The sequence below is a fragment of the Cetorhinus maximus genome, chromosome 7 (assembly GCF_964194155.1).
Source record: "Cetorhinus maximus chromosome 7, sCetMax3.hap1.1, whole genome shotgun sequence".
Classification (NCBI taxonomy): domain Eukaryota; kingdom Metazoa; phylum Chordata; class Chondrichthyes; order Lamniformes; family Cetorhinidae; genus Cetorhinus; species Cetorhinus maximus.
The window spans coordinates 141614027-141635348 of record NC_135885.1 but is presented as its reverse complement, the minus strand read 5'-3'; positions in this window follow the sequence as shown (position 1 = coordinate 141635348).

Below are 21322 nucleotides of genomic sequence, written 5' to 3'. Positions count from 1 at the left end.
GAGTGGGCAAATACATGGCAGATGCAGTATAATGTGGATAATTGTGAAGTTATCCACCTCGGTGGGAAAAACAGAATGGCTGAGTATTATTTAAATGGTGATAGACTGGGAAATGTTGATGTACAAAGTGACCTGGGTGTCCTTGTACACCAGTCACTTAAAGTAAACAAGCAGGTACAGCAAGCAATTGGGAAGGTAAATGGTATGTTGGCCTTCATTGCGAGAGGATTTGAGTACAGGAACAAGGATGTCTTACTGCAGCTGGAGAATTGTGTGCAGTTTTGGTCTCCTTACCTAAGAAAGGATATACTTGCCATTGAGGGGGTGCAGCGAAGGTTCACCAGGCTGAATCCTGGTAGCAGGATTGTTGTATGAGGAGAGATTGGGTTGACTGGGCCTGTGTTCACTGGAGTTTAGAAGAATGAGAGGGGATCTCATTGAAATGTATAAAATTCTGACAGGGATGGACAGACTGGATGCAGGGATGATATTTCCTCTGCCTGGGGTGTCTAGAACAAGGGGTCACAGTCTCAGGATACAGGGTAGGCCATTTAGGACTGAGATGAGGAGAAACTTTTTCAATCCGTGGTTGGTGAACCTGTGGAATTCTATACCACAGAGGTCTTTGGAGGCCAAGTCACTGAATACATTTAAGAAGGAAATAGATAGATTTGTAGACGCTAAAGGATCCAAGGGGTATGGGGAGAGAGTGGGAGTATGGTGTTGAGATAGAGGATCTGTCATAATCATGCTGAATGGTGGAGCAGGCTCGAGGGGCTGAATGGCCTTGTCCTGTTTCTACTTTCTATGTTTTTATGAGTATGTCTGATTCAAAATAGTCCCAAAAAGGGGCTAGGATTATAATTCACTTCAGTGTCAATGGCCACTGTGTATTCATATATCATTCTTGACCTTGAGTGTTAGTGAGCTAATTTATTGAATGGAACATGACATTTGAGTCGATCCTATCCTGATGAAATAGTTAACACATGGGGCTGAATTTTACCTGCCCTCGGAGGGGTCATGCACATAAAATAGGGCGAGTGCCCACCCCACCACCATCCCACCCAACCCCGAGCTCACCCCCATAACATGAGGGGGCTGGGCAGGCGCTGAAATCGGCAGCCCATTCACCATGTTTAAATAAATAATCAAGGGTCAAGTCAACTGACCCTGATAATACCACAAAATAAAATGTTTGCTGTGGGCAGCCAGGTGGGAACACGCAGCCCGGTTTCTTTTGCTTACCTGTTTAAAAGAAGGGAAGGAAGGGTGGGTCACTCTTCAGGGCCCATCCTTTGCCAAACACGGAGTGGCACCCCCAAGGTCGAACTTTCTTTCCAACCCGCTCCGTCCCTTAAACCCACCCCCCCAACAACATCCCCCCCCCCCCTCCCCCCCGCCCACGTCTCTCCCTAACCTGCCCAAACCCTCCTGGCCCAAAACCCCAGGTGGACCTTGGTCTTCCTCTTCTACAGTCCCAGCAGGGTCACTGGCTCCCTCCTGGCACTGCCAGGACTGATGGAGCTGCCGGCCAATCCAATTGGGCGGTGGCAAAACAGAGGGCGGGACCTTCTCCCCAGTGAGGGGCAGAACTTCCACTCGGCCCCTTGTTAATCTGCCTCGTGGCACCTTACGGCCGCAGAGCAGGTGGCGTGGAGCATGCCAGCTCCACGCCGACTTTGTTTCCGGGCAGTTGTGCCGTTTACCACCCCCCTGTATTATTCGGCACATGGAAATTAAACTAGAATTAGCAGATTACAATCAGGAGTCTAAACTCCAGCCAACTGTTCCCTCCCCAACCCAGCGTGACTTATTTTATTCTTCCATGGGGTTGTGGGCATCGCTGGCAAGGCCAGCATTTTTTTTTTGCCCATCCCTAATTGCCCTGGAGAAGATGTTGATGAATCACCTTTTTGAATAAAACTGAGCAGCTTGCAAAGCCATTTCAGAGGGCAGTGAAGAGTCAACCACATTGCCGTGTGGGCCTGGAGCCTCATGTAGGCCAGACCCGGTAAGGATGGCAGATTTCCTTCCCTAAAGGACATTAGTGCAACAGGTGTATGTTTGCAACAATCTGGTAGTTTCATGATCACTGTTACTAATACCAGCTTTTTTAAAAAAAAAATCCAGATTTATTTAATTAATTGAATTTAAATTCCCCACTTGCCGTGGTGGGGTTTGAGCTCACTTAGCCAAATGAATTTACCTACCACCCCATCACTAGAGACTCAAGGCAGAACAAAACAATCTGGAGATTCCTCAATCTCAATGTTGATTGGACGATGCCACTAAACCATTGGAAGAGCCGAGGACCAATATTTTTTGACTGGCAAGTTGAACGAAACTGAGCAATCTGGTTTGTCGCATTTCGCAGGAGGAAGTAAAGCAGAAAGGGGCACTTGGTGTTTTGTGCTTGGAATTAGTCAAAGGATCCAGGTTTGCATAAATGCTGTGCTGGGCAAGGATCCCCAATTGTAAATAGTTCACAGATGGCAACGCAGGGCTTTGCTGTTTCATGCTGTGATGCTGCAGTGGGACATCGCTGCTGGAACACGGAGATGTGGCATTAGGAAATATTGGCCATGATGAACACGCTCTAAATTAGCTCAAAATTTTCCGAAGGCTGTTATTATTGTAATGGTAACTACATGATTCTTTTCACTCCTGGGAAATGATAGAGATACAGAATGACTTTTAACAGCGCTGAGGAAAGATGTAATGAGTAACATTGAATTTCTAAAATAGAAAAAGACCATAATAATGTCAAGGCGATAAGGGAGGACTTGATTATAGTAATGTTACGGCAATGAAGGACAGTACAATTTTACTTAGAGAATAATTGTTAATAAATTGAAAGGTCACTTGCTACAATAATTAGCTTTTGTTTGTGTTCTTCCCAGTCAAACTGCTCTCCTATCAAATCCTATCAAATTACATGCTGAGTGCTCCTGAGTTAGACATTGAAGCTGATTTTTTTTTGACCTTCTTTGAAGCTCAATGTAGGGGTTTTCACTGTGCCAAACTCTGTGGTAGCCAGGCACTTTATTTATTTTGTTTCTTTTTCCCTCAAAGAATATGGGCGTAGGTTTTATCACGAGTGATTTACACTGCTGTTGCACCCACTCGCTCCCAGCAGAGGGAGTCAAACACAAGTTCCCTGGGTAGGTTCCTTTGCCCACCCATTGGGGTGGACATCAGTTCAGGAGGTGCGGCCATCGCTGGCAGGGCCAGCATTTGTTTCTCATCCCTATTTGTCCTTGAGAAGGTGGTGGTGAGTCCTCTTTCTGAACCACTGCAGCCCGTGTGCTGTCAGGAAAGGGTTTCCAGGATTTTGACCCAGTGGAAGTGAAGGAATAGTGAAATTTCCAAGTGCCTTGCAAGTGGTGGAGAGGCATTATTTACACATAGATGTAAAACCAGTGTAAAATGGGTATAAAGTACTGAACCTGCTGGAAACTTGTGTGCAGCCCCTTGAAAACATTCTACAACTTGCACTCTGGCAGGTACCCAAGTGAGACAGCAACAGTACTTGGTTCTTTTATTTCTCTCTCAAATTACTCCAAGATCATACTTGTACTGAATAATGACTGATCAAGTGCCATCTAAGGCCAATGGCCTCCAGGGGCAGAACTCAGAAACTCTTTGATGAAGACCCCCAAGAAGGAGAGTGGAGGCAGAAGACACAGACTCCTGGGTATGTGTTGAATCAAGAATGGCAGGACTTTGGCCATTAATACCACCAGGAGGAATATGACACCTGTGCTGAGTATCAGCTCTTTAACCCTGCAGAAAGATACGCCCAAAAAGGTTTAATGACCTGACCAGGACTGAAATGGTAACCCACGTGACTACCACTCTCCCATTCTTCCTTGTCCACTCTGGGCATAGATCACATTTCACCCTCTCAAAGTAACATTTATACAACTAACCCTTCACACAGCTCTCTGATTTAAGACGGATCTAATCCTCAATCCTGCAGTATGGTACACAACCCCCCCCAGCTAATATAGAAAGGTTGCTTTACCACAATCCCTCTAATCCTGACACCTCATGCCTCACTTCTTCCCGCCACTTCACATACACTTCTCAACTGCTGCCGTTAATCTCATTCATCTTCTTGGAAGGGAAATGTCACATACAGGAATATAGGAACAAAAGTACATCAATTGGCCCCTCAAGCCTGCTCCGCCATTCAGCCAGATCTTGGCTGATCTGTATCTTACTTGCTTTGGTTCTGTAACCCTTAATACCCTTGCTTAACAAAAACCTATCACTCTCAGATTTCAAATTTCCAACCGTCTCCCAGCCCCAACAGCTTTTTGGGGGAGAGCGTTCCAGATTTCCACTAGCCTCTGTGTGAAGAAGGGCTTCCTAACATTGACCCTGAACAGCCTGGTTCGAATTTTAATGTTCTGCCCCCTTGTTCTGAACTCTCCTCACTGGAGGAAATCAACCCGATCAAATCCTTTAATCATCTCAAACACCTCATCTTGAATGCCTCGATTGAACCTGCCTGGAAGTGTGTTGGAGGCAGGTTCAATCGAGGCATTCAAGAGGATATTAGATGATTATTTGAATAGAAACAATGTGCAAGGGTACGGGGAAAAGGCAGGAGAATGGCACTAAGTCACAATGCTCATCCAGAGAGCCGGTGCAGACACAATGGGCCGAATGGCCTCCTGTGTTGTCAGGAATCTGTGAATTAGATCACCCCTTAATCTCTGAGGGGATAACACTAGTCTGTGCAACCTGTTCTCATAATTTAACCTTTTTAGCCCCACGCTAGAGGGGCCACCCACACATTTTCATAGATGGACGCCACATGATAACTCCAGACATTAAAGGAATGGCCAGTAAGTCGTTCCGGACATTTCACTGGAAGCTCACTTAGATCTCAGGGCTGATGATGGCACTCCCAAGATCACAGGCAGTTGGGATGCACTGACAAAAGCAAAGTGACGAAGGCAGAATGTCAAGAGTAAAGTGGGCAAAGAAACCCCAGCCAATGTGAATAATTGCAGCACAGAAAACAGCTAAGAGAAAAGTTCTATATAAGTCACCGCTAAAGGAAAGCGAATGATATGCTTCATTCCAAATGACATGTCAATGTATTCAGTACTTAGTTGTCTGCAGTTTCTGACACTAGCAATGTTGTTCAATTAGATACAAAAAAATAATAAATAAGTTTTGCATGTGATCTTTCTGCAATTACAATTACAAAGGCATTCATGGAGTGCTAGCTTCTCCTCAATCTCTTTGAATTTCTTTGCTGTCTGTTAGAATCCCAATTAATAGAATGCACTCTGTATCATGTTCTGAGCTGCTACCAAGATCTCACATGCGCACACACATACATACACAAATGCACGCACACATGCAGCAACACACAAGCATGAGCACACATGCATGCACACATATGTTCACATGTACACACACATGCATATGCACACACGCCATCAAACAGGAACAGACAAACACATGCATACATGCACATTTACACACACACACAAACACACACAAGGACATACTAGCATGCATTCAGGCACATTATGCATACAGAGACATATATACGCACATATGTTTACATGCACACGCGTGCACACAGACACATGCATATATGCACATTTATGCACACACATGTTCACACATGAACACACACACACACATGCATACACAGGTGTGCAGTGTGCCAATACTATTCTTTATCTGAAACAGCAGTCTTGACTGGAATTAATGCAACATTACATCTTCACGTAGAGAATGCAAATTGTGGAACTAGTTCATGAACACTGAATCCTGTTCAAGTTGAGACAACAATGAAACTGTGGTTAAAACTGTCAAGGAGATGGTAGAGACTGTTAAAATGTTGAAAATGACAGACCACAGGTAAAATCAGTGGAGAAGTGGTGCCCATTAGAAGGTAGGCAGACTAGAGTTGCTTTTCAGGATACAATGGCCTAGTCAGCACTGTAGGTGTACCTACACCACATGGACTGCAGCGGTTCAAGAAGGCAGCTCACCACCACCTTCTCAAGGGCAGTTAGGGATGGGCAATAAATGCTGGCCCAGCCAGCGATGTTCACATCCCATGAAGGAATAACAAACAAATTTCACCCTTGGGGTGGGCAGCGGGAGTCGGGAAGATTCCCAGCTCGGACTACCACCTTGGGAGAAAGTGCCAGGAAAGGGTTTTCATCGTCGGGGGTGTGGACTGCAGTTGGGACAGGTGACTTGGGAAGGAGCTCAGAGGCAGCCACAGGGGTTGCACCTGCTTTGGTGGAACTTTGTCCCAGTTACAATGAAAAAAGGCCCCCTAGCCCTCACCCCTTGCACCCCCCACCTCCCACACACTCCCCATGACCCATTAATGAAACCCCATGCCCCCCGATTCACCCCCTACAGTCCCTCGCAACGCCCCCATGCCTAGCTATGGCACTTCCATCCTCATTCACCCACTATCCACTGTATAGAACAAGTGAGCCCTATAGTGAAAACAGGAATATGTAAAAAAAAAATCCACTTTCTTCAAAAAAAACCTTTTTACTACAAGCCAATAAAAGTGAAAATCACCCAGACCCTTTAAAGTATCAATGCAGAAGCTGCAAGCACTTTGTCTTCTGTAAGTAAACATTGTGCAATTGACAGAAGAGACCAGAAGGGCAGGCTGTCAATCAAGCAATGTTTCCCCTGGGGCTCAGGTGTTTCAGTCAGTACTCTCACTGATTTTTGGGCTCTTAGCCAAGCTTCATTGTGCATTCTTGGCTGAGAACTCAGTCATCCATTGGAGAACTGAGCCCCAGGGAAAACATTGCTTGATTGACAGCCCTGGCTCTCTAATCTCTTCTGTCAATTACACAATGTTTACTTGCACAAGATAAAGAGGTTTCGAGTGCTTGCAATTTCAGCTACTAATACTTGAAAGGGTCTTGATGATTGACACTTTTATTGGCTTGTGTATAAAGGAGTTTTTTTTAAGCAAGTGGAAAATGATCAATGATTGCCTGTTTTTTAAAAGCATTTTTACACAAACCATTGTAACTAGGGCCAGCATTTTATGCTCACTCCCCCGGAGTGTTCTGCGGCAGGGTTGGGGGAGGGAGAATGAGATTGCATGGATAGGATTCCCTCTGGGTTCCCGCCTGCCCCAACCTTGGAGCAATTTTATGCTGGGGTGGGCAGGCCCTCGGATGGGAAGCCTGTCTTGCCCCAATTAAGGTCCTTAAATGGCCACTTAAAGGCTGTTTCCTGCCCAGTCTCAATTTTTAGGCTGGCAGGTGGATCACAGCTGAAGGGGGGGGGGCGGTGGTGGGTGGTGAGGGAGGGGTGGTGGTGTGGGGAAGACTGGAAACAAAGTTGGATCTTGGCTGGGAAGGGGCGGGGGCGCCATCCCCTCAAGACCCGGGGACCTCCTATCCTCCTTCCCTGCACCCCCCCTCCCTCCCGGCTTATCCTTCGAGATCCAAATTTTTCCCCTTGCGAACCCCCCAGGCATTCCCTACCCTCCTGCCCTGGAACCCCTGCCACTTACCTTGTTCTCTGGGTTCCAGGACTTAGTGCCAGGCAGCTCCCTGCAATGCCTCTTCTGGCCACCACGGTGCTGCGCCTGGAGGGTCTGGAGAATGGTGGGCAGCTCCCCAGGGCGGGACCTCCTCCCTAGTGAGGGGCAGAAGTCCCACCTTATGCCAATCAACGCTCGTTAGAGTGTAATACGGCATCGGGGCTGCTGGAGATGACGGGGATGTGTTCCCCGCTGACTCTTCGGATGGCAAGGCCGAACTCCCACCATCCTGAAAACCTAGGCCTAGAGTATTCATTGGTTCTATACAGCGTATAGTGGGTGATTGGGCCTGGAGATGCCATACTTGGCATGGCAAGCATGAGGGGCCATAGGGGATGCATGGCATGGGGGGCATGGGGGACCATCAGAGTGGGTGGGGTCATACCTTTTCATGGGTAGTATGAGGGGCTATAGGAGCTGGGTGGGGGGCCATGCCTTGGCATGGGGGCATGAGGAGGACCATTTAAGTTTACCTTTCAGAAGGTTCGCTCATTCAGACTATGGTTCACGACACCTCTGAGATGCCGGGAACCACGACACTTTGAAAAGCTGGCCTGACTCTATGACAATTGCAGAGCTTGAGGACATGCCCGTCCCCGCAATGGAGCCGGCCAGGCCGGGAGTACAGGGTGTGGGCTTGCGACCCAAACCAGCCTGCACCCTTTAAAGGTGCTCCTGAAAATCAGAAACTCTGGGAATGGGGTCGGGAATCCTGGAATCGGGCCTGGCTGCCATTTTCACCCCTTCCATGGAGTCTCCTTGACTCCACAAAAATCCAGCCCACTATGTCAAACATGTGCTCAAGGTGCTAAAATAGAATATACCTGTAGTTTTTGTCCTATTAACATGCATGTCCCTGTTAAAACCCTAAGCATGTTATGGCACATTGTATTTAGTTTATATGTGAGTGGTTAAACCAGGTAAGCACCGTTGATATGTTGACTTTCTGCATTAGGAACATAAAATTATGTTCTGTACTAACACCACAAGTTAATGTTAAGGTGATAGAATATCTCTACAGCAACTGTGTAAAATAGTTAATATTAATAGCAATATTAATATTGAGGTACTAAGCTAAGAGATAATTACCGTGAGTGTGAGATACTAAAATCAAATGTGATTCCAGTAATAATGAAAAGCTAATATAATGATTATAGTAATTTTGAGTTAAGATAGAATCTAATTGTAGTAATAATATTGAGAATATAATTACAGTAATTGCAATAATACAGTGAGATGCAACACAAATCTAATAATATTTAAGGAGATTAAATTTAAAGATAATGATAATTTTGAGTTGCTAAGAAATTTTTAATTCTAGTAATTATGTTTCATTTTGAGATAGAACAAGATTATATAAATGATACAAAACAGGTAAGGCAGAATATGACCAGAGCAACAATTTTCAGGGACTAAGAGACACCTTAAAATGTCAAATTATGAAATGATGAACTATTGTGATTACAGTTATCTGCCTTTACCTTAAAGATTAGGCCTAGGTTAATTGCGTAGAGCCACTTGTTTTAACCGTGTGAAGAAGCTCAGGGGCAAATCGGCATCAAAAGTTGTCCTCCTTTCTGGGTATGAGAGAGAAAGATCAAGCTACAGATGCTGGAAATCTGAAATAAAATTAGAAAATGCTGGAAAAAGAATCAGCAGGTTCATTAGCGTCTGAATGAAGCAGAAAATGGCATTTTTCACATCGATCCCTTTGTAAGGACAATATTCTGGTGAAGGCTTTACGCTTGAAAATGTTAACCTGTATTTGCCTGTCAGAGGCTGTGAGTATTTATTCCCAGTATTTTTGGATATCATTTCTGTGTGATTTGGGCAGGGAAATTCTAACGCCCCAAGAAAACAGGAGGGTTCGGGTCCGGTAGGATGCGAAAAATGTTAAAAATCTCAAACATGAGCCCCCCAACCCACCTCAAACCTGCCCACCTCTGCTTTTAATGGAGGCAGGGCTGGAGGAGGAGATGGAGGCACCGGTGACCAATCTGCTCCAGGCAGTGGATTGTTCATTTAAATATTACCATGAGGCTGCATTACTCAGGTTCAATTCCCATTTTAAAATTAAGCCCGGCCGGCCAGGTTTCCTGCTTGCTTTTTCAAATCCTCCCATGACCTTTCCCCTCCCTATCCCTGTAATCTCCCCCTGTCCCACAACACGCCCAGATATCTGCACTCCTCCAGTTCTGGCCTCTTGAACATCCCTGATTTCAATCGCTGCACTATTGGTAACCCTGCCTTTAACTGCTCAGCTCTGAAATTCCTAGCCTTAACCTCTCCATCCCCCTGCATCTCTCTCCTTCTTTGAGGTGTTCCTTATACCTACCATTTGTTATCTGTCCTATATCTGTCCTAATATGGCTCAGTGTCAAATTTTGTTCAATGACTCTCCCATGAAAGGGCCTTGGGACATTTTACTACATTAAAAGCACCATATAAATGTTAGTTGTCATCTTTGGTTTTGTAACCCTGTCACTCGTGAGCTAAAAGCACTCCAAGAGGTTTTTGAAGCTGTTTCTAGCTCACGCTGGCCACAAGCGTAACTCTGTGCTTTAAGCCGCACTTTAGAATGCCCAGACATTCCTGAAAGCTCCTGAAAGCTTTAGAAACTTGGGACGGGATCACCTGTCACTCTGCCGTAACACTGAAAAATTAATCACCAAGGAGAGCATAAATTGAATACCTCGTCACTGCGGCTCTGTACTGGGTGGGACTGAAGTCAAACTGCCATGCAACCGATTTATGCTTTACATCCAGCAGGTAGGAGTAGTGGAAGGCGGGTCATTGGACCTATTCGAGGCTGAGTTAGAAAGATTTTTGATCACCAGGGGAGTCAAGGGTTGTCGAAGGCAGGCAGGAACGTGAAGGCTAGCCCCAGTCAGATCTTATTGAATGGTGGAACAGGCTCGAGAGGCCGAATGGCCTACTCCTGCTCCTAATTCTTGCGTCCTTAAATGCGCTTCAGATCAGTAACTGCCGGATAGAAGAAGATATGGAGTTGCAGATTTGGCTGCTGTAGTTCCATGGTGACGTAGATCATTTCATATTGAAATGCTAATGCAGAATTCTATTGCAAAGATAAGATATGGCAAGGCTGTTTCGATATTAAAGTGGTGGGAAAGGAGCTGTTAAGTGAAAATACAATGGATTTATATCTGAAATGAGAAAATTATTTCGAAGCATTGTAAACAAATTGGCCATAGCCGACAAGACATGCACAAATTTTAAACATAATCACTTTCAGTGTGATAAATTCTGCAGTTGTGCTAAACTTGAACTGCAAATCTAAATTACATTTGCAATAAACAATTTCAAATGCACGGTTCTTATACTGAAATGGGCAACACAATTTAATTCATATGATTATGAAGATAGATGTAATCCCAAATTAAAATGATTTTAGTGCGGGAAGTACCTTGTGCCCAAAATAGGAAAGTGAAGAGTTTTCTGTTGTGAACACAAGGAATTCAGGAGAAACACCTTTACCCAGGAATAGTTGTTCGGTAGTACAGAACTTGAGTATTGCTGAGAAAAAAGACATACTGTCAAAGCTTTTCGTCTTGCGCTCATATAAAGGGAACAACAATAGAGTATAAATTGTTGCTCCCTTTAGATTTGATATTCTTGCAAAACTGTCCTGATCAGTGCAAGACGAAAACCTTCGGCATGATGTGTCTTATCTTAACCCAGAAAGTGGTGAGAATTTGGAACTTGCTACTGCCAGGAGTAGTTGAGGAGAGTTGCATTGATGCATTTAAGTGTATGCTGGGTAAGTCCTTGAGGGAGAAGGAAAAAGAAGGCTATGTGAGATGAATGGCGGTGAGGAGACTTGTGTGGAGCATAAATGCTGGCATAGACCTGTTTCTAGGCTTTCAATCCGATGTGATTTAAAAGCTAATGATGAATTGTAGGCAGTCTTGTGCTCTGGATACATGCTAGCTAAGGATCAGATCAAGAGTGGTGAAACTAATTTCACTTAGGACACTTAAGTCTTTCAGAAAGAGAGAGTCCAAGCAGAATTTGACCCCAAGTTATAGAAGTTAAAAGGATGTCTTTGAATGCTCTTTGTCACCTATCTGTGCTCTTTATCTATTATTTTCTATAATTTCCTTTCTCAATTTGCTTTACTTCTGAAATCAATCAGTACTCTCGCTGGCTCTAATGGCCATGAGGATGTGTATTTTGACTTTTCTTTCTGCTCCGTACCTTCTTACGATGGCACACCTGGGATTAGTAACTTCCTTTGTGTCGCTTATTTCATTGTGGTTTGTGGGAGCTGGCTGTGTGCAAATTGGCTGCCTTTGCAACAGTGACCGCAGTTCAAAAGTACTTAATGCAAAACTCTTTGTACTGGATGTACTGAGGTCGTGAACGGTGCTATATAAATGCATGGTCTTTGTTTTATTAGATCAGGTTTTAAAGTAAATTCTCTTTGGATAGTTTGGAGCTGGTTTGAGACGTGTATCATTCACCATTAAAATGGGGGTATTTTAAAGCTGGTGATAGTATGTTACTTGTGACCCTGATCTATTAATGAACTCTTCTGAAAAGCTTTGAAAAGCTTGTAGGAAGGTATTCACTACAAAGAACTTTAACAATTTTTGTGTGGTTTTCAATGAACACTCATAATTTAAGCCTGTAGATGGCAGGATTGCATAACCATCATGAAACTGGTGCATTTCTGCTTCTGATTGAATGTGAATTACTCGAGCAGCTCTCACAGATTTCTTTTGGACTGTTGTGGCTTGAGTCAACTGGCCTGGTTTAAGCGGAGCGATTTAGGCACCGTTTGTTTCCCCGCTCCTTCCGAGGAAGCCAAGGAACCGGAGAAGGCCATTCGGCCCTTCGAGCCTGTTCCAACATTAAATGGAATCATGATTGATCCGCGTCTCAAATGCGTCTTCCCGTCATATCCTTGCCTAACAAAAATTGATCAATCTCAGTTTTGAAGTTTTCTATTGGCCCCATAGCATCAACAGCATTTTGGGGTTGGGGGGTGGGTGGGTGGGTGGGTGGTGAGAGTTCCAGATTTCCACTCCCCCTTGTGTGAAGAAGTGCGTCCTGACATCACTCCCATCCCAGCTCTAATTTTAAGGTTTGTCTGGAATCCCTGCAGCAGAGGGTATAGTCTCTCTCTGTCAACTCCCCTTAATAAGTCCTCCTTTCGATAGAAACGTTTCAATTCTGTGCACTCCATTTCTTTGGTTAGTGAAACAAAATGCTCCTAACAATCAATTCTGAAATCAAGTTGTTAATCACCAAGTAGGTGAAGCAAATACAAGATTTTGTTTAACTTAGACAAAAATTTATTAACAATATTTGCTGATTAATTTCAGCATTTTTGGATAAATACACCGAAAGGGATTATGGCCAGAATCATCCCACCTGTTCATTGTTATAAAGTCGTTCCTCAATTTTAATTCTACTTTTGGCCCAATTAACATCAGTTTTCATTTTTCACAACTAATTAACTACAACTGTTTAATTAGTGTCTTATTCATTCAAACGTTTCAGTTGTATTTAATTAACAGGGGAAAATGCAGACTGGTGCTAATGACGCCAAGAAATGTTCTTGACTTGCCTGCCCACCTGCAAAGCAACAGCATATATTAATCACAAAAGATGTTAGTTTATATGAATATCAAGGCTGTGCAAAATTTGCCAAAGCTCATCACGCATCCTTATGCCAATTACCCAAGTCACTACATGATGCTTCTCTGTTCAGTTAAACCCTCAGCCTGTGTCATTTGAGACAGATCAAATAACATCATGCCTGGCTCCTGATCTGATAATGTTTGATTTACAGTATCATTTCGTAGCCCACTAACGTTTGCAGGCATGACATTTACAACAACAAAAACAACTTGCATCTATATAGCACCTTTAATGTAGTAAAACGCCACCCCCCCCACCCCCCCCCACGGCCCCACGGAGATCCAACAGGAGGGATTTTCAAACAAGATTTGACACCGAGCCACATGTGAAGACATTTGGAAAGGTGACCAAAAGCTTGGTCGTAATGTTTATGTTTTAAGGAACATCTTTAGAAGAAGAAGGGGGTGGTAGAAGGGTGAGAACTTTTAGGGTAGACAATGCCAGAGGTTAAAGCAGCTGAAGGCATGGACTCCAACGGTGCAGGGTTAGAAAATGGGGATTTGCACGAGGCCCAGAATTGGAAGAAGGTGAGAGATCTATGGAGGGATGTGGGGCTGGCAGAGGTTACAGAGAGAGGGAAGCTGGGTGAGTATATTTTGGAGAACGGAATAGTTTCATATAGAAAGACCATAGCATCACAGAAAGGTTACAGCACAGAAGTAGGCCCTTTGACCCGTACATGCTGGAAATCAGAACGTTGAGAATCATAAATCAAATACTGTTTTATTGCTGAACAACTCTCATCAAATATGTATCATTCTGGGATGAAAGACACATTAGACGGCTTTCAAGTTTGATGGGGAAATCGGGCAGGTTGTTGCTTTAATGCTGCCTGTGCTGCCCGCACTGAATTACATCAAACTTACAGCACAGAAACAGGCTATTCAGCCCAAAAAGTCTGTGCTGGTGTTATGTCTCTTCCCACCACTACTTCATGGGCTGCATTTCACGCTGATTGGGCGGGCGAGTGCCTGACCCGATCGGGCGTGAAATCGCGTGAGATGACGTCGGGCGAGCGTCCCAACATCATCCCGTGCTCGCACGATATTTCTGTTGGTGGGTGTGCACAAAAGTCAGAAGCACGCCCGCCGACAATTAAGAGGGCAATTAAGCCCATTCTCACCGCTCTCTGGGTGAAGAAGTTTCTTCTGAATTCCTTATAGGATCATAGAAAATACAACATCAAAGGAGGCCTATTATGACACAGTTGATGGTAAAGGCTGGTTTGTTCAAACCCTGGAGGGAAACTTAAAACAACTATCATACCCCATTTTTGCAATTTGTATGTTTCGAGATGCTTTGAATTCAGTAGTAATAAGACCACTGAGTTTCAAGAGGTTTTTTATAAAACGAAATTAAACATTTATTAATACAAGATTGTAAACACATACATATGGCTATAAAATTACTACTATAATAATTACAAAAACCCCCTAATTAATCTGACTCAGTTACACCCCCGTTAAGGCATCAGTAAATCTCATAGATTTAAACAGACACCTGTCAAGGCCCAGCCTGCACAGTCACATTCAAAATGAGTTTCTTTCAGCTCTGGATCCTTGCAGACAGCAGCTTGAGGCTTTCAGGCTGGAGACTTCCCAAACTTGTTGGATCTTAAAATGCCTCTACCTTACAATCTCCTTTCTCCTTTATACATATCTTTCTCTTTGAATGTAAATTTTCCATTGTATCACTAGGTTTTTAACTTTACCTCTTCTAACAATAACGTCCTTACATCCCGCCAATTTTATTAGCAAGCTGAAAAAAAAAAACACATTGCTTCTAGTTAGTTGTAAGATTTCACCCGCGGTCTTAAATAGTTTCTTTTAACAAATGCTAATTTACATTTTACATTCTGCCCTCCTTACGTTTACTTAATTAACATTTCAAAACTACTACACATCAAAGTGCACAGACTAGCTGGCTTTAATCCTTTTAAGACACACACAGACACACACATAGGCACAAACCCACCATAACTCTATTTTAAAATAATTTCTAATAACATTATTACATCTTCTTGACAAGGCCATTCAGCCCATCATGCCTGTGCTGACTCTTTGAAAGAGGTATCCAAAAAGTCCCAGTTCCTTGTAATTTCAACACAGCCCAGCAAATATTTTTCTTTCAAATTATTGTATTTATTACTGACTATGTTCTGTTTAATTGCAGAACCTCTTCATGCATCTTCGTACCAGTTCTCCAAAGTCAATACCTGACTCTTTCATTCTTACTGCAATCCTCCAAAGTGGCCATTTGCTCATGTTGGGTTAGGCTTCTCCTTCCACGGGGATTTTGGACACAGTAGATTCGCAGCTTGGCTGTGCCACTGTGAGGCCTGGTCTAGTTGGAAGACCGGGCTTGATCAACATAAGCTATAGGCTGAAATCAAATGCATTGGGGCAACCGGCCTCCCTAGACTTGGAAAGGGGGACGTCCAAATGGTCTGTGGTCTCAGGAAAGGGAAGGGGAGGCTTCCCAACGGGTTGAGGCTGTTTTGAGGATCACAGATGGGGAATTTCTGCACCTTCTGGCCTCGGGAAGATAAATAAGTACTTCCCTTTGGGCTTCTCTTTGGTTAAACTGCCATTTAGATGTCCAGTTTGGTCTTAAAAATGGCTGTGGGGTCCTGTTGGTATTATTGGTCTCTGAGTTGAATATTGAAATTAGCTGCACCCAAGTTTCAGTTAACCCTCTTGGCTACCTGTCCCAAGGATCCCGGTCACCATGACACCGATATTTGGTAAGCGGCTCTTCCCAGCCATGTGGTTCAGCTGTCGAGGAGGCCTCCACATCTCTCTATTCAGTTTCCTGATCTAAATCTAAAACAAAACTTCAAGTCACAATGAAAGCTATATTTTATGGAATGCATATTATGCAACGTGGTTTCTCAGTTTGTACATGAAACTTCAAACACCAGTTTGACTTTGGTGTAAACCAGGAGTACGAGCATGGGAGATGAAACCAGGGAGCAGATGTAGAAGAAGAGGGTGCACTAAGATGAACTGGTGTTAGACCATCAGAAGAGATGCCCAGCTGGTCAATAGATGCAAGACCATTGGCTGTAGATGGGAGACAATGGAGAGCTTTGTCTGACTCATGCGTCTCTAGATGCTAGTCCTGTAGTACACCTTTTAGGCCTTGAGGCGCAGGGGGCAGTGTTCCTCCTCCTGAGACAGAAGCTCCAGGTTCGCGTCCCACTCCGGGACTTGATGACCATGGAAGGTGCATTCATAACGTGGCCAAATGGGTTCATTATCAACCTGTAAATCCTTCCAATACACCTATGGCAGGAGAGAGATTCCTGGTCAGCTGTGCTTGATGCAGAGTGGTACCCCTCAAGCTACAGCCTCTGGCAACAGACTAGCAACTCTTCCAGGAGAAACTAGCTATGGAAACAGATGTAAGTACATGCTTTGTCTGCCTCGTGTGCCATTAGGTGCAGGATGAGGAAAAAAAGACTATGCCTTTTACACAGCCTAACCCTATGGTTTGGTGCTATGTTTGATGTCTTCGATAGCTCATTTGTAGATTTCCAAAACAGTCCTTAAATTTATATTACACCTTTCATGTCAATGTTATCTTGATGGATTTCTCTTCACTAAGGTAACTTTATATATCTCCTGGCAAATATTTCTCCAATCCCCAGCAGTCACATAAATGTCTTCAATGGTAGAAGATCTGGACTGGGTTCAATCTTTCTTTGTGACTTTTTTTGCTATTTCTCCAGAGTTGATCCTTCAGCTCGTTGTAGCTAATAGAATCACAGGGATGTGAGAACAACAGGCTTGTGCCATCATTTACCAGTGAGACTGCCCACATCCATTAAAGTATTCCATTCAAGCAGTGTCCTCCCAGCTCTGCTATTCCTCACTCGATATTAAAATCGATCGTGTAAAATACTTTCGCAGGAACTACATCAGATTGTTCGATACATTCATGACTAATGTTGCACTGCACAATAGCATCCCAAACAGGTCTTGGTAGTGTGAGGAAATATTTGCAAGGCTGTGGGGGAAAGAGCAGGTGGAGTGACAGGAATTGGAAGAGCTTTTTCAAAGGACCAGCACAGGTACAAGAGGCCCAGTGACCTCCGCCGTTACCCTATGATTCGTTGATCTGATGGTCCAACTGGGAGTGGATCAAGCCCTTGCCCAATTATAACAAGTTAGTTCAAGTGAGGGGCAGTTTGCGGGAATTGAAGCCTTTGCTTGGTAATTAGCTATCAGCCTTCACTGCTTGAACACTTGAGCAAAAACATCTACACCTTGCAGCTTTGGTGAAAACAAAATGAACCTTTAGCTGTACAAATGAAAACTATTGTTCATTTTCTGACACAGGTAATTGCAGTTTTTCAAAAACTCGGAGTGCCCCATCCATTTCCTGGTAAGGCTGATACCAGAAAAATGATAACCTTGTACAAGCTTAGAGTTTGTCTCTTCAGACTAAAATTATTAACAGTGACATATCATGAGGTTTCATCTCAAGAAGCCAGTGCAGATTCTAGAGGAAGTATTGTTTTCTGCAAGTATCCAGATTCACCTGCTCCACCCGCCAACCCCCCCACCCCCCCTTAAACAATATACATTTCATCACATTTCTACTTCTCTTCGGCTCTGAAGAAGAGTCATACGGAGTCAAAATGTTAACTCTGTTTCCCTCTCGACAGAAGCTGTCAGGCCTGCTGAGTTTTTCCAGCATTTTCTGTTTCTGTTTCAGATTTCCAGTGTCCGCAGTATTTTATTTTTATTATAGCAGACTGAGAAAGTCTGGCTTTATAATTAAGGCTTTATAAATAGAGGCACAGAATGCAAAAGCAAGGAAGTTGAACCTTTCTAAAACTCCGGTCAGCTCCAACTGCAGTATTGTGTCCAGTGCTGGACAATGAACTTTAGGAAGGATGTGAGTTGGAGAGGGTGTGGAAAACTTTCACAAGAATGGTTCTGGAGATGAGAGACTTCGGTTATGTGGGTAGCTTCAAGAAGCTCGGGCTGTTCCCTCTAAGGAAGAGAAGATTGAGAAGAGATTTGATAGTGGTGTTCAAAATCAGGAGCAGTCTGGACAGAGTAGATAGGGAGAAGCTATTGAGTTGAGGAAGGATTGAAAACCAGAGGGCACAGACTCAAGGTGTTTGGCAAAAGAATCAGAGGTGCACGAGGAAAATTTTTTTTATGCAGTAAGTGATTATGATGTAGAGTGTGCTGGGAATGTGATGGTGGTAGATTCAACCCTGTCCTTCAAAAGGGAATTGGATAATTGCCTGAAGAGAAACAGGAATTTGCAGAGCTTTGGGGAAAAGGCAGGGGTGGGTGGGACCAGCTGATTTCCTCTCCAGCAGGCTTGTCCAACCCATGGCCTGTGGGTCAGATTGAGGCCCGAGAAGCCATTGTGTGTGTTCAAAATGCCAGTACGACAGGTAAGTGAAGTTGAAGGTTCCTATCCCACATTTGCTGCTGATGAAAGCAGGCTGTGATTGGAGGAGCAGTGAACACCAGAGGCAGTGAGTATGCTGGGGAAAAATAGAGGTTTTTGGTGGGGGCAGGGGGGAGAGTGAGGCTGCCAGTTCCACAGGGCAAGGGGAGGCTGCTGGAGCCACGGGGGAAAGGAGAGACTGTGGGGCCCACAGGGAGGAGAGACTTCAGGGGCCTGGCGGGGAGACACTGCGGAGCCCAGGGTCGGGGGTGGAGGAAGAGGCTGAGGCTGACTGGTGTGTGTGTGAGAGAGAGTGACTGTGTCAGAGAGAGTGAATGTGTGTGTGAGAGAGAGGGAGAGAAAAAGAGAGAGAGAGTGAGTATGAGAGAGAGAATGTGTGTGTGAAAGAGTGAGTGTGTATGAGAGATAGAGCAAGTGTGTGAGTTTGAGAGTGAGAGTGAATGAGAGTGTGAGCGAGAGTTAGAGAGAGAGAATGTGTGTGAGAGAGAGTGTGCGTCTGTGAGAGAACGTGAGTGTAAGAGAGAGAGTCAGTGTGAGAGAGGGTGAGTGAGTGTGAGAGGGGGAATGAGAGTGTGAGAGAGTGATTGTGTGTATGTGATAGAGAGTGTGTGTGTGTGAGAGAGAGAATGAATGTGAGTGGGTGAGTGAGTGTGCGTGAGAGCGAGAGAGAGCGTGTGAGAGAATGAGAGAGTGAGTATGGGAGAGAGAGTGAGAGTGTGTATATGTGAGAGAGAGAGAGAATGTGAGTCTAAGAGAGTGTGTGAGAGAGTGTGTCTGTGAGTGGGTGAGTGAGTGTGTGTGAGAGCGAGAGAGAGCGTGTGAGAGAATGAGAGAGAGTGAGTGTGGGAGAGAGAGTGAGAGTCTGTATATGTGTGTGAGAGAGAGAATGTGTGTCTAAGAGAGTGTGTAAGAGAGTGTGTCTGTGAGTGGGTGAGTGAGTGTGTGAGAGAGTGAGTGTGATAGAGAAAGCGTGTGTGAGAGAGAGTGAGTTTGTGTGTATATGTGTTTGTGTGTGTGAGAGAGAGTGTGTGTGTGTGTGTATGTGTGTGTGAGTGAGAGAGAGAGTGAGTGTGTGTGGGAGAGAGAGTGAGTGTGTGTGAGAGAGAGAGTGAGTGTGGGAGAGAGAGAGTGAGTGTGTGTGAGAGAATGAGTGAGTGTGTGAGAGAGAAAGCGTGTGTGATAGAGAGAGTGTGTGTGTGAGAGAGAGAGTGTGTGTGTGAGAGAGAATGTGAATGGAAGAGAGAGAGTGTGTGTGAGAGAGTGAGTGCATGTGATAGAGAAAGCATGTGTGTGTGAGACAGAGAGTGTGTGTGTGAGGGAGAGAGTGTGTGTGTGTGTGTGAGAGGGACAGTGTGCGTGAGAGAGGAGAGTGAGAGAAAGTGTGTGTGAGAGGGTGCTTGTCTCACTCCCAGTCCCAGGATTCTCACTCACTCTCATCCCTAGACACCAACAGGTATTCACATCCACTCACACGCTGGGTGAGGGTGAGTGAGTGAACACCCTGAGACTGGGAGTGAGCCAGACACACTCACTGACCCTCCCACACTCCAACAGGCAGGGGGTGATTTTTATTAATGACTCTTTTTTAATGTTATCAATTTATTGCTTTGACATTGCTTTATTGTTGCTCAGCAAGTTGTTTCTTTTCTTCATGCTCAGCTTTGTTTTGAAATTCATGTATCTTTCTGAAATTTGCTGATCGGCCCCTTGAATGAGAAAAAAATTGGAAACGTGCCACCCCACCCCCACGCAAATAGGTTGGACAAGTCTGTTCTAGAGGGCCAGCATAGATGCAATGGCCGAATGGCCTCCCCCTGTGCTGAAACCATTCTGTGATTTGCTATGTGTCTGAATTCAGCAAAGATTCAACATTCCAACGTTGGGCTATTAGCATTGTCAGCAATTTTCTGAAGTGCAATTCAATACTCAGTCAAGCAAAGGGTTTGTATTTGTGATAAGTGTTTGCAACATTCCTCAGTGCTTAGGTTTGGCAAATGGAAGTAAATGGAAAGTGTGAAATTAAGCCTATTAATGCGCTTGTGCATGATTCCCCATTATGAGGTCTGGGACAAATAGATTACAGGTTTAAAACCAGGGATTCTACTCATTAATCCCTGGTTTAGTAGGAAGGAGGGGGTCATCATGCTGATTGGGGAAAGACTCTGGAGGAGAGATTAGAATCATGCCCATAATAGGCAGCAAGTTTCCCATGATGATTGCTCCATGTAAGAATAAAACTCAAGCCAAACAGCTCCCTGTTTGCGACATCAAAAGTAAGTCAGCTCCAACTCTATTCCTAGCTGCGGATAGGGTCCCAGGAAATCCTGATCTTTCCAATTCCACACAAATAGAACTTGGAAAAATGTTCTTTTCTTCAAGCAGTCTCCTTCGGGAACGCTGCTTACGTTGCTGTGGACCCGGTACAGCTCGGAGAGGCTTGTGCTTCACAAGCTCCACCCAAAGGTGTCATCTTTCAGACGAGACGTTAAACCTAGGCCCTCAACGTGGGTGTAAGAGACCCCCTGGCACTATTTCAAAGGAGAGCGGGGGAGGCCCTCCCAGTGTCTTGGGCCAATGTCTCTCGGCCAATGACACTGAAAAGATTACCTGCCCAATATCGCATTGCCATTTGTGGGACCCTGTTTGCTGAAATTGGTTGCTGCA